The following is a 13,944-nucleotide window of genomic DNA, read 5'->3' on the forward strand; positions in this document are numbered from 1 at the left end:
TGGGAAGAGAGGGAGTGGCTGTGTTTTGTGCCTGGGGGGACTGTGCCTGGGCCACCTGAACTGCCAGCCATGGCTGAGATTCTGCAGCCTGAGGAAGGAACAGATCCTTCAGCATTCAGGGAACTTTGGAGGCTCTGGGAAGGCAGCAGTCTCATCTTCCTGTTTCTTTGTTGTATACCCAGTTCCTTGAGCAGAGTATGGAGTATAGTAGCTGCTCAGTCAATTTTGTTAATGCATGAGTGAGTGAATTCCACTGTAGACTCACAAAGGGGGCAGCTCAGCAGTAGCCAGGGGAGCAGCTTGGAGACCAGAGTAGTTTGCAAAACCTCTAGAACCTTTGTGCAGTTCTGGATGTGTGAGGTAGAGGAGTGGGAATGTCAGCAATGACTGAAATGAAACTCTGCTGTGGATGGGTTGGTTGTAACCTCAGATGGGAAACCTGTGGATATAGAGGGCCAACTGTATAGACTCTGGGGACTCCTGAGTGGCATTCATACCCTGACAGACTTTATTGTGATATAGTCCATTAGGTTCTAATGGATTAGGGAACGAAAGAGAGCAAATAGCAAAGTATTTGGAAGGAGAACTGGGAGGTTGGAAGGATCATTGGATGATTGTTACACTATAGTCTGGCGCTTTGTGCCTGCATATGTCCCTAAGCAATCATATAGCTGTTCCCACACTGGTGGTGCTCTTGCTTCTGTGGGTGATGAGACTTAGTCATTTCTCAGTGACATCCAGTGAGTCATTTTGAATCCAGTGTCTTGAGCCCTGATTTCCCATTGTATTTTAGATTCACATGGCTATGCTGTTTCAAAGGGAAAGATGGGGGAGAGGGAGGAACTGACATGAGTTGAACATCTTGTCTGGCAACTCTGTGGTTGACTTTTTACCTGTATTATTTTATTTAGTCTTAAACTCTCTTTGCCTTAATTTCCACATCTGTAAAAGGGAGGTAGTTATAGACAATCTATGCAAAGCCCTTAGTGCCTGGCACACGGTAAGCGCTGTGGGCATGTTGGCTGCCACCTCGTCTTCATTCCTCACAACAATCCTCTCTGGTACGTTGTATTATCCCCACTTAAAAGATAAAGAAATTAAAGCTTGAACAAGTTAAAGATTCCAATCTAAGAGTCAGTAAGTGGGAGGACTAGCGTTTGAACTCAGGTTTGTCTAAATCCAAAGCTCACGCTCTTTCCAGAGAAGGGACAGTTATGGTCAGTAGACTTTTAAGATTTTTAATGTACAACATCACTGACCTTGTTTCTAGTTGTGAAAAGGGAACCGAGGCTACTGAGCAAAGTTTGCATCAGGTATACAGTCCTTCTCTAAATATCGTTCCCAGGGCTGTAAGAGGTGCCATCATTAGCTGCCTTGTTACAGAAGTGACCAAGGTGTCTGTCTTTTCTTTAGAATGGAGCAGTTGCAAGAGAAGCTCTTCTTAAGAAACACGCTGTCTTGGGAACAAGTTAATGATCTTGGCCCCGTTGCAGAGTGTATTGTGGGCACCCCATGCCGTCGTGTATGCTCTGTAATTTTATAAACAGCATCCTTCCCAACCACACATTTTTTAAAAACTCATGACTTGTTTTTTTAAAGGCACATTTTGAACCTTAAAAGCATTTCGAGTTAACTTTCCACGGCAGAAAAAAAGTGCCTGCTCTCAGATCTGTAATCATTAGAACCCCAGCTTGCTTATCCCAGTTTTTCTTTGGGGAAATGTTAACATACCCATTTAATTGTTGCCATAACACACTAGCAGAGGTCTCCAAACTTTTTAAAAGTTGGAATCTGTCTTTTCCCCCCCCATATATTTTTACATATAATATCAATAACATTGATATTATGTAATATAAATATTATATAATTAGAATATAATTATATATTATATTATCACATATAATATCTGTGTAAGAGATAACTGAGCTGTTTGGAGTAGGTAGGGGTAAAAGGTGTAGGACTTTGCGCAGTTTTCTTTTTGGCCCCTCCATGGCCCCTGAAGTTCCTCAAAAGAATCCTGGGGTTCCCAGGAACACACTTTGAAAACCACTGACCTATTAGAAATGAATAAAGGCAGCTAAGGAAGGATTTATGTCCTTTCCAATTGTTTATTTTGAGTTTTCTAACTTAGGCTTACTTTTTCTTCTTCTTGGTCCACCAGGCAGTCTCTGCCTTAGGGACGTTATCAGATTCATTTGAAGAGTAGTGAACTTCTAGAGGGCCCTAGTCTTGCTAGTGCCATATAAATGCTAAGCAGTGTTTGGTTTTTAAAATCCCAGCCTAGGGTGCTCAAAGCTGTGCTGAGGCTGTGCGTTTTCCTGAATTTTTAAAAAACATTTAATTTGATATATTTGTTAAATTTGTAGAAGTGTCAGACTTGTCGGGCTACAGATGTAAAGTCTAGCTTTATTCAGATAAATGTTAAAACTGTGACAATTGTTTGCTGGTTAAATGACTTCCTGTTCTTGAAAGCCAAACATGATTTAAGAACAGTAGAAAGCTTTCCGCAAAACCAAGGAGTCAGCTAGAAATAGCCTGGATTTGGGAGTCAGACCTGGGTTCAGATTCATCTCTGTCACTTATGAGCTGTGTGACCATACTTAGGACTTCTGAACCTGGCTTCTTTCTCATACTACCTGTCTCATAAGGTGTTCTGAGGATGGAAGGAGAAAACAAGCCTCACAATCCTTCACACCTGGTTGGCTCTGAATAAATTGTCGTCCTTTCCCACTTTCTTCCTATTTAACTCTGAATCCAAGAGAAAAACAGATTCCTTCAAGCAATGGCAGTGAGATAATTAGAATAAGAAAAAAATGGCAATTGATATAATCTTAATCTAGCTTTTATTTTAAAATGGGCATTGAGCACCTCTTGTTTGCTAGCCCTTGTGTCAAATTTGGAGCTGCCTTGGGCCTTCACCTGAAAGGGACCCTAAATGTAAAGATGAACTGGTTATAAAACAGCCAGCTAAGTGTTTAAATTGAGACATGAACAATCTTTTTTCTTTTCTTTTTTTCATTTTCTAATGAGGCTTTGAGGTCAATATGTAATACCTTCAGAATTCTGTGCATCAGATGTAATAATTTGGAACTCGGGATAAAAATAGTATAATGAACTGGCACACTGGAGAACAAATATAGATACTTGGATTATACTGCACAGCCCTTTCATGTCTTCTTCAGTGACCTATAATTTCACTTTATTTTCTCTGCATCAGAAAATACTGAGATTAAAGTACTCCTGAACTATAATGCCAAGGTGGGGTTATTTTTTAAAAAGAGCAGGGAGTCGAACTATTTGATTTTTTGGAATTTATTTTTTACTCTTTTAGACTGTTTCAAAAACAGTCTAAACATTTGTGATTTGTTTTTTCGTTGCCTTTATACCACTGATTCCTCAATTTCATCCTCTTGTCTGGAAGTACGAGGCTTCCCACTCATGTCTTGGTCATGTTTATACCTCCCGCACCTAAACTAAATGTTGGTTTAATGAACAAGTGACAGAAGATAATCAGTTCACTTGTTTGAGCCCTTGCGGTATATTTGCAGTCTCTTTTCCCAAGAGAATCGAATAATCGCTAACATCCCAAATGATTTTCACTGAAGGAATAATTGAAATAATTGCAGATATTTGATGAGTAGATTCAGTACTCCGGCGGCAAATTTGCCTTCCCACACAGGAAGAATGTCAGCATCTCCTGCTTCCTGGCCCTCTGCCTTCTCTGTTCTGCCTCCATTCTGGGAGAGTATCACAAGCCAGCCCTCAGAAATCTCTTTTCTATGCTGAGTTTCTGGCTTTACTCAGAGACTGTAGCTGATTTTTGGTCTCCCAGGCAATTTGAGTTTCTTGACCCTTGTTCAGTTGTTAAATGTGATTCCCTGCTGTTTAGTTCCTAGGTCTCTTTAGGCTGAGTGCCTGCTTTTTGCAAAAGAGAATCATTTGGGGATCTCCCTTGCTTTCCCAAATGCGTGGTATCCACCTACTGGGACCCATGTTAACTGCCAAGTTCTGTTCACACAGCCCTTCCTGAGTCTGAATACAATGCAGGTCCATACCTGGTTTGCATGGAATTTTTTAATTCTCTCTCTTTCTCTCTCTTGCCATTCTTAATTGACTTCTCTGAACATTGGACTCTCTTATTTAATGAGCCTAATTGCAGAATTCTACCAGACAGATAATTATCAAACTTTTTTATTCAAGAAAAAAAGTATGAGGGAGGTAATGGGATCCATTAACAAGTGACCTTGTTTGGATGAAGAGGATGTTTGTCACGTCTGTGCCAGAGAGGGAGAGGTCCTGCTCCCACCTTGGCTGGACCATGAACTCTGTGAGGTCAGGGGTCCTGCCTGTCATGTCCAGTACTTAAGCCCCAGCTTTTAGCCCAGCTCAGTGTCTGCCCAGGGTAGGTACTCAGTAACAACTTGTTGAATAAATAGATTTCTAAAAATTGGTGAACTTCAGAGTTGGGGGTTTTCTTAAAGAAGAGAATGAAAGTTCGCATCAAAGGAGGTTGTACTTTGTTCCTAAAACTTACCTTGTAGTTAAAGCGGATCTATCAGTGACAGTGGTGAAATACCGACGAAGGGCACATGTTTCTTCTGTGGAGTGTTTACATGTTGTACAGTCTTCTTACTGACCACATGTTCAGCTGAGCATTTTCTTTTTTTTAAAAAAAACTTTTAAATTTAATTTTATTTCTTTTTTTATACAGCAGGTTCTTATTAGTCATCAATTTTATACACATCACTGTATACATGTCAATCCCAATCGCCCAATTCAGCACACCCGTACCCCCGGCACCCACCGCTTTCCCCCCTTGGTGTCCATACGTTTGTTCTCTACATCTGTGTCTCTATTTCTGCCCTACAAACTGGTTCATCTGTACCATTTTTCTAGGTTCCACATACATGCGTTAATATACGATATTTGTTTTTCTCTTTCTGACTTACTTCACTGTGTATGACAGTCTCTAGATCCATCCACGTCTCAACAAATGACCCAGTTTTGTTCCTTTTTATGGCTGAGTAATATTCCATTGTATATATGTACCACCTCTTCTTTATCCATTCATCTGTCAATGGGCATTTAGGTTGCTTCCATGACCTGGCTATTGTAAATAGTGCTGCAATGAACATTGGGGTGCATGTGTCTTTTTGAATTATGGTTTTCTCTGAGTATATGCCCAGTAGTGGGATTGCTGGATCATATGGTAATTCTATTTTTAGTTTTTTAAGGAACTTCCATACTGTTCTCCATAGTGGCTGTATCAATTTACATTCCCACCAACAGTGCAAGAGGGTTCCCTTTTTTTTCACACCCTCTCCAGCATTTGTTGTTTGTAGATTCTCTGATGATGCCCATTCTAACTGGTGTGAGATGATACCTCATTGTAGTTTTGATTTGCATTTCTCTAATAATTAGTGATGTTGAGCAGCTTTTCATGTGCTTCTTGGCCATCTGTATGTCTTCTTTGGAGAAATGTCTATTTAAGTCTTGTGCCCATTTCTGGATTGGGTTGTTTGTTTTTTTAATATTGAGCTGTGTGAGCTGTTTATATATTTTGGAGATTAATCCTTTGTCCGTTGATTCATTGGCAAATATTTTCTCCCATTCTGAGGGTTGTCTTTTCGTGTTGTTTATGGTTTCCTTTGCTGTGCAAAAGCTTTGAAGTTTCATTAGGTCCCATTTGTTTATTTTTGTTTTTATTTCCATTACTCTAGGAGGTGGATCAAAAAAGATCTTGCTGTGATTTATGTCAAAGAGTGTTCTTCCTATGTTTTCCCCTAAGAGCTTTATAGTGTCCAGTGTTACATTTGGGTCTCGAATCCATTTTGAGTTTATTTTTGTGTATGGTGTTAGGGAGTGTTCTAATTTCATTCTTTTACACGTAGCTGTCCAGTTTTCCGAGCACCACTTATTGAAGAGACTGTCTTTTCTCCGTTGTATATCCTTCCCTCCTTTGTCATAGATTAGTTGACCATAGGTGCATGGGTTTATCTCCGGGCTTCCTATCCTGTTTCATTGATCTATATTTCTGTTTTTATGCCAGTACCATACTGTCTTGATTACTGTAGCTATGTAGTATAGTCTGAAGTCAGGGAGTCTGATTTTTCCAGCTCCATTTTTTTCCCTCAAGACTGCTGTGGCTATTCGGGGTCTTTTGTGTCTCCATACAAATTTTAAGATTTTTTGTTCTAGTTCCGTAAAAACTGCCATTGGTAATTAGATAGGGATTGTATTGAATCTGTAGATTGCTTTGGGTAGTATAGTCATTTTCACAATATTGATTCTTCCAATCCAAGAACATGGTATCTCTCTCCATCTGTTGGTATCATCTTTAATTTCTTTCATCAGTGTCTTATAGTTTTCTGTATACAGGTCTTTTGTCTCCCTAGGTAGGTTTATTCCTAGGTATTTTATTCTTTTTGTTGCAGTGGTAAATGGGAGTGTTTCCTTAATTTCTCTTTCAGATTTTTCATCATTAGTGTATAGGAATGCAAGAGATATCTGTGCATTAATTTTGTATCCTGCAACTTTACCAAATTCACTGATTAACTCTAGTAGTTCTCTGGTGGCATCTTTAGGATCCTCTATGTATAGTATCATGTCATCTTCAAAGAGTGACAGTTTTACTTCTTGTTTTCCACTCTGTATTCCTTTTATTTCTTTTTCTTCTCTGATTGCTGTGACTAAAACCTCCAAAACTATGTTGAATAATAGTGATGAGAGTGGACATCCTTGTCTTGTTCCTGACCTTAGAGGAAATGCTTTCAGTTTTTCACCATTGAGAATGATGTTTGCTGTGGGTTTGTCATATATGGCCTTTATTATGTTGAGGTAGGTTCCCTCTATGCCCACTTTCTGGAGAGTTTTTATCATAAATGGGTGTTGAATTTTGTCAGAAGCTTTTTCTGCATCTATTGAGGTGATCATATGGTTTTTCTTCTTCAATTTGTTAATATGGTGTATCACATTGATTGATTTGCGTATATTGAAGAATCCTTGCATCCCTGGGATAAATCACACTTGACCATGGTGTATGATCCTTTTAATGTGTTGCTGGATTCTGTTTGCTAGTATCTTGTTGAGGATTTTTGCATCTATATTCATCAGTGATATTGGTCTGTAATTTTCTTTTTTTGTAGTATCTTTGTCTGGTTTTGGTATCAGAGTGATGGTGGCCTCATAGAATGAGTTTGGGAGTGTTCCTTCCTCCACAATTTTTTGGAAGAGTTTGAGAAAAATGGATGTTAGCTCTTCTCTAAATGTTTGATAGAATTCACCTGTGAAGCCATCTGGTCCTGGACCTTTGTTTGTTGGAAGATTTTTAATCACAGTTTCAATTTCATTACTTGTGATTGTTCTATTCATATTTTCTATTCCTTCCTGGTTCAGTCTTGGAAGTTTATACCTTTCTAAGAATTTGTTCATTTCTTCCAGGTTGTCCATTTTATTGGCATAGAGTTGCTTGTAGTAGTCTCTTAGGGTGCTTTGTATTTCTGTGGTGTCTGTTGTAACTTCTCCTTTTTCATTTCTAATTTTATCGATTTGAGTCCTCACCCTCTTTTTCTTGATGAGTCTGGCTAATGGTTTATCAATTTTGTTTATCTTCTCAAAGAACCAGCTTTTAGTTTTATTGATCTTTGCTATTGTTTTCTTTGTTTCTATTTCATTTATTTCTGCTCTGATCTTTATGATTTCTTTCCTTCTGCTAACTTTGGGTTTTGTTTGTTCTTCTTTCTCTAGTTCCTTTAGGTTTAAGGTTAGATTGTTTATTTGAGATTTTTCTTGTTTCTTGAGGTAAGCTTGTATAGCTATAAACTTCCCTCTTAGAACTGCTTTTGCTGCATCCCATAGGTTTTGGATCATCATGTTTTCATTGTCATTTGTCTCTAAGTGTTTTTTGATTTCCTCTTTGATTTCTTCAGTGATCTCTTTGTTATTTAGTAACGTATTGTTTAGCCTCCATATGTTTGTGTCTTTTACGTTTTTTTCCCTATAATTCATTTCTAATCTCATAGCGTTGTGATCAGAAAAGATGCTTGATATGATTTCACTTTTCTTAAATTTACTGAGGCTTGATTTGTGACCCAAGATGTGATCTATCCTGGAGAATGTTCCATGTGCCCTTGAGAAGAAAGTGTAATCTGCTGTTTTTGGATGGAATATCCTATAAATATCAATTAAATCTATCTGGTCTATTGTGTCATTTAAAGCTTCTGTTTCCTTATTTATTTTCATTTTGGATGATCTGTCCATTGGTGTAAGTGAGGTGTTAAAGTCCCCCACTATTATTTTGTTACTGTTGATTTCCTGTTTTATAGCTGTTAGCATTTGCCTTATGTATGGAGATGCTCCTATGTTGGGTGCATATATATTTATAATTGTTATATCCTCTTCTCGGATTGATCCCTTGATCATTATGTAGTGTCCTTCTTGGTCTCTTGTAACATTCTTTATTTTAAAGTCTATTTTATCTGATATGAGTATAGCTACTCCAGCTTTCTTTTGATTTCCATTTGCATGGAATATCTTTTTCCATCCCCTCACTTTCAGTCTGTATGTGTCCCTAGGTCTAAAGTGGGTCTCTTGTAGACAGCATATATATGGGTCTTGTTTTTGTATCCATTCAGCCAGTCTATGTCTTTTGGTTGGGGCATTTAATCCATTCACGTTTAAGGTAATTATCGATATGTATGTTCCTATGACCATTTTCTTAATTGTTTTGGGTTTGTTTTTGTAGGTCCTTTTCTTCTCTTGTGTTTCCCACTTAGAGAAGTTCCTTTAGCATTTGTTGTAGAGCTGGTTTGGTGGTGCTGAATTCTCTTAGCTTTTGCTTGTCTGTAAAGCTTTTGATTTCTCCATCGAATCTGAATGCGATCCTTGCTAGGTAGAGTAATCTTGGTTGTAGGTTCTTCCCTTTCATCACTTGAAATATATTGTGCCACTCCCTTCTGGCTTGTGGAGTTTCTGCTGAGAAATCAGCTGTTAACCTTATGGGAGTTCCCTTGTATGATATTTGTCATTTTTCCCTTGCTGCTTTCAATAATTTTTCTTTGTCTTTAATATTTGTCAGTTTGATTACTATGTGTCTTGGAGTGTTTCTCCTTGGGTTTATCCTGCCTGGGACTCTCTGCGCTTCCTGGACTTGGGTGGCTATTTCCTTTCCCATGTTAGGGAAGTTTTCGACTATAATCTCTTCAAATATTTTCTCTAGTCCTTTCTCTCTCTCTTCTCCTTCTGGGACCCCTATAATGTGAATATTGTTGCGTTTAATGTTGTCCCAGAGGTCTCTTAGGCTGTCTTCATTTCTTTTCATTCTTTTTTCTTTATTCCGTTCTGCAGCAGTGAATTCCACCTTTCTGTCTTCCAGGTCACTTATCCGTTCTTCTGCCTCAGTTATTCTGCTATTGATTCCCTCTAGTGTAGTTTTCATTTCAGTTATTGTATTGTTCATCTCTGTTTGTTCTTTAACTCTTCTAGGTCTTTGTTAAACATTTCTTGCATCTTCTCAATCTTTGCCTCCATTCTTTTCCTAGGTCCTGGATCATCTTCACTATCATTATTCTGAATTCTTTTTCTGGAAGGTTGCCTATCTCCACTTCATTTAGTTGTTTTTCTGAGGTTTTATCTTGTTCTTTCATCTGGTACATAGCCCTCTGCCTTTTCATCTTGTCTATCTTTCTGTGAATGTGGTTCTTGTTCCACAGGCTACAGGATTGTAGTTCTTCTTGCTTCTGCTCTCTGCCCTCTGATGGATGAGTCTCTCTAAGAGGCTTGTGCAAATTTCCTGATGGGAGGGACCTGTGGTGGGTAGAACTGACTGTTGCTCTGTTGGGCAGAGCTCAGTAAAACTTTAATCCATCAGCTGAGCATTTTCTGACACTTCAGCATTTCTAATCTAGTCTGAAGCTCTTGAGAGACTGGCAGGTAATAATGGTGCCTTCATACCACTCATTGTACAAATATCAGATTGCCTGACATACTGATTTCCCTTGAGCTCTCAGGTAGCATCAGTCCCATAATAACTTCCAGAGAGTAATTCTTGTGGGCAGCAGTAAGGAAAGCAAAGGGCTTCTCTCCCTTTTCCCAAGATAGCTGGTCCCTGTAGAATCAAATAGCTGGGCCTTTAATGTAGAGTGGAATTCCTCCACCTCAGCACTGTTGACATTTTGGGCTGGAGAACTCTATGCTGTAAGGGCTGTTCTGTGCATTGAAGGCTATTTAGCAGCATCCCTGGCTTCTTCCCACTAGATATGACTAGCACCACCCCTCGAGATCAAAAATGTCTCCAGACCATACCAATTGCCTTCAGGGTGACAATTTAGGACCAGTTGAGGACCAGAGATGTCGAAGGCTTTCTTGAACAGATTGTGCCAACACCAGAAAGTGATACTGGTGGAAGATGACGTGGTAATTTTGTATCCTTGGCAAAAGCATAGGGGCAATTCTCATGGATGGATGAATGGATATTCAAGAGTTTCTCCCCAGTGAGAGCCAGTCACCAAGACAAAAATCTCAGTGTCCTCTTTAGCTTCCCCCTTTATGTCACATCTCATCCCAATCCATCACTCTGAATAACCATTCCAACTTGTAAATGCTTCCTCTGCCTTTTTGTATTGATGATGCTGAAATGCTAACTTAAGGTCCCAGAGTCTAAAATCAAGAAACCAACATTTCTTATGGATCTGCCATATGTCAGCCACCCTGCTAACATGTACATAATCTCACATAATACTCTCAGCCACCCTTAAAGAAGTTTTCTGTACCTGTCTCACCAGTGAGGAGTTGGAAACACAAATTCACACAGCTAAGCGGTAGAGTTTGGAAAATAGTAAGCAGGTCTTCTGATGTTGTTAAAAGAATATTTTTACCCCATTGTTCAAATATAACCAGTATCTACTTAGAAAGTCATCACTATCTCCTTGAAAATTTAACCGGTATTTACTTGAAATTGTGGAGCTCCTGGCTTGTGAATAAGAGTTATGTTTGGAGAAACGTATATGCAAGATCCCAGAGCCATAGCACAGTGGAGAAAATAGGACTCTTACACATCATTAGACAGTGACTACTTTGAGGTCATTCTTTTATTCAACAAATATGAGTTGAGGGCTTACTCCATGCCTGGACCTCTGTACACCAGTCAAGACAGATAGGGTCCCTGCCCTTATGGAACTTATATTCTAATAGGTTAGACATCCAGCATACAAGTAAACAAATGAATAAATAATTAACAGTCTATGACACATGCTGTGAAGGAAATGAGCAGTGAGAGGAGGAGATGGAGAGTAATTGGGTGAGGGGCAGCTTCTTTACATAGGGTGGTCAGGGAAGTTGTCTTTGACTTTGACATCTCCCACAGCATACTGTACTTCCTCCAAAGTGTTAGTGCTTCTTCTTGAGCACCTGGCACAGCGCCTGGCCCAGTGTAGATGCTCCTAAACCTTGATTGTATGAAAAGATTATGATGTTTTTCCTTTGTAGCCTCAGAGCCTCAAAACCTCTAGTAAGTGTATTAGTTACTTTTTGCTGCTGTAACAAATTACCACAAACTTAGTAACTTAAAACAGCACAGGTTTATTATCTTACAGTTCTGAACGTCAGACATCCTCAAGGTGTCAGCAAGACTGTGTTCCTTCTACAGGCTCTAGGGGAGAATCTGCTTTCTTGCCTTTTCTATCTTCTAGATTCCTTGCCTTGTGACCTTGTCCTCTATTTTCAAAGCCAGCAGCATAGCATCTTCCAGTGTCTCTCTCTCTCTCATTCTGACCTTCCTGCCTCTCTTGTAATTACATTGGCCTACTCATATAATCCTGGATAATCTTCCCATTTTAAGATCTTGACTTAATCAAATCTATGAAGTCCCTTTTCCCATATAAGATAACACATTCACACGTTCCAGGGATTAGGTCACCTTTGGGGTCCAGATTCAGCCTATCATAGTAAGCAATAAACGTCCATTTTATTCCCATGCCTGTTTTATTTTACAAATGAAAAACTTGCAGTTAAATGAATTGCCCCAAATCACACACTTGGATACAGCTTTAGATCCTGGTCACCCCGTCTAAGTACATTATCATTGTTCTCTCTATATCTAGACTCTGTTCTTTATAGCACTCACCACACTTCACATTTCTTTGATTATTTGCTTTGTTATTACCAGAAGGGCAGGAAGACACATCACTTTTATTCACCATGGTACAGTCACTGCACAGCTCGGTGCCTGACACATAGTGTGCACACCTCTAAAATTTTTTTAGATGAAAGAATGAATACTCTTTTGTATGCTTGGGTAAATAGAACTCAAACTCCTATAAATTATACTGGTCAGCAGCTTCTGATAGGTTAAAAATACTTAGCTGTTTTTAAAGCATCAAAGAAAAAAGTGAACTTCAATGTTGGCATATAATTTGAGTCAATAAAGAAGAGACCCCAAAAGCAAAAATAAACAACTGGGACCTAATTAAACTTAAAAGCTTTTGCACAGCAAAGGAAACCATAAACAAAACAAGAAGACAACCTATGGACTGAGAGAAAATATTTGCAAACGATGCGACTGACAAGGGCTTAATTTCCAAAATACACAAACAACGTATACAGCTCAGTATCAAAAAAACAAAACAAAACGAAACAAAACCCAAACAACCCAATCAAAAAATGGGCAGAATACCTAAATAGACATTACTCCAAAGAAGACATACAGATGGCCAACAGGCACATGAAAAGATGCTCAATGTCACTAATTATTAGAGAAATGCAAATCAAAGCTATAATGAGGTATCACCTCACACCAGTCAGAATGGCCATCATCAAAAAGTCTACAAATAATAAATGCTGGAGAAGGTGTGGAGAAAAGGGAACCCTCCTACACTGTTGGTGGGAATATAAATTGGTGCAGCCACTATGGAGAATAGAATGGAGTTTTCCTTAAAACCTAAAAGTGACTCTGCAGTGCCAATCCTGGGCATATATCCGGAGAAATTTCCAATTCAAAAAGATACATGCACCCCGATGTTCATAGCAGCACTATTTACAGTAGCCAAGACATGGAAGCAACCTAAATGTCTATTGACAGATGAATGGATAAAGAAGATGTGATACATATATACAATGGAATATTACTCAGCCATAAAAAAGAATGAAATAATGCCATTGCAGCAACATGGATGGACCTAGAGATTATCATACTAAGTGAAGTCAGACAGAGAAAGCCAAATATCATATTTAACTTATATGTGGAATCTGAAATATGATACAACTGAACATATTTACAAAACAGAAATAGACTCACAGACATAGAAAACAAACTTACAGTTACCAAAGGAAAAAGAGGGGGAAGGATAAATTGTGAATTTGGGATTAACAGATATACACTACTATATATAAAAATAGATAAACAACAAGGACCTACTGTATAACAGGGAACTATATTCAATATCTTGTAATAAACTATAATGGAAAAGGATCTGAAAAAGAATAAATATATAAATGTACATTCTTCCTGTACAACTGAAACATTGTAAATCAACTGTACTTCAATAAAAAATAACGAAGGGACCCATACCTGGCATTATATTTTCCCATCCACTAGTGTTGAACTTTGCTTTCTGGCGTACTGCAACACTGTGTGCATTTGAGTGTGGTATTCTGTATTTACGACTCCATATACAGTGCTTTATCTGTTGACATATTAGCATCAAGAGTCTTTTGGGAGAGTTCCTGAGTGGCTCAATTCATAATTCCAATTCATGAGTAGAGGAAGAAGAAAGGCAAAAAACCTAACTGCATGCTTTATTACTGCATCAGCTTTTCTCTGTTAGGCCTTAAAGAAGTAACAAAGGAGAAATAAAATCCCAGTTCTTACTGAACTATGCAAGTAGCACATTTATGGGTTCACTTAGCAAGTTGTATGGCATTTAAATAAAAACAAAAAATTTTTAAAAT

At 38.5% G+C, this 13,944-nt stretch overlaps 1 protein-coding gene across 2 annotated transcripts in view; it reads left to right on the top strand.

Moving 5' to 3' along the window:
- The window catches only part of ANO4 (anoctamin 4), a 445,216-nt gene that overhangs the window by 243,702 nt on the left and 187,570 nt on the right, over positions 1-13,944 (top strand). The gene's annotated exons all lie outside the window — the stretch shown is intronic.

The sequence above is a fragment of the Balaenoptera musculus genome, chromosome 10 (genome assembly GCF_009873245.2).
Source record: "Balaenoptera musculus isolate JJ_BM4_2016_0621 chromosome 10, mBalMus1.pri.v3, whole genome shotgun sequence".
Taxonomy (NCBI): domain Eukaryota; kingdom Metazoa; phylum Chordata; class Mammalia; order Artiodactyla; family Balaenopteridae; genus Balaenoptera; species Balaenoptera musculus.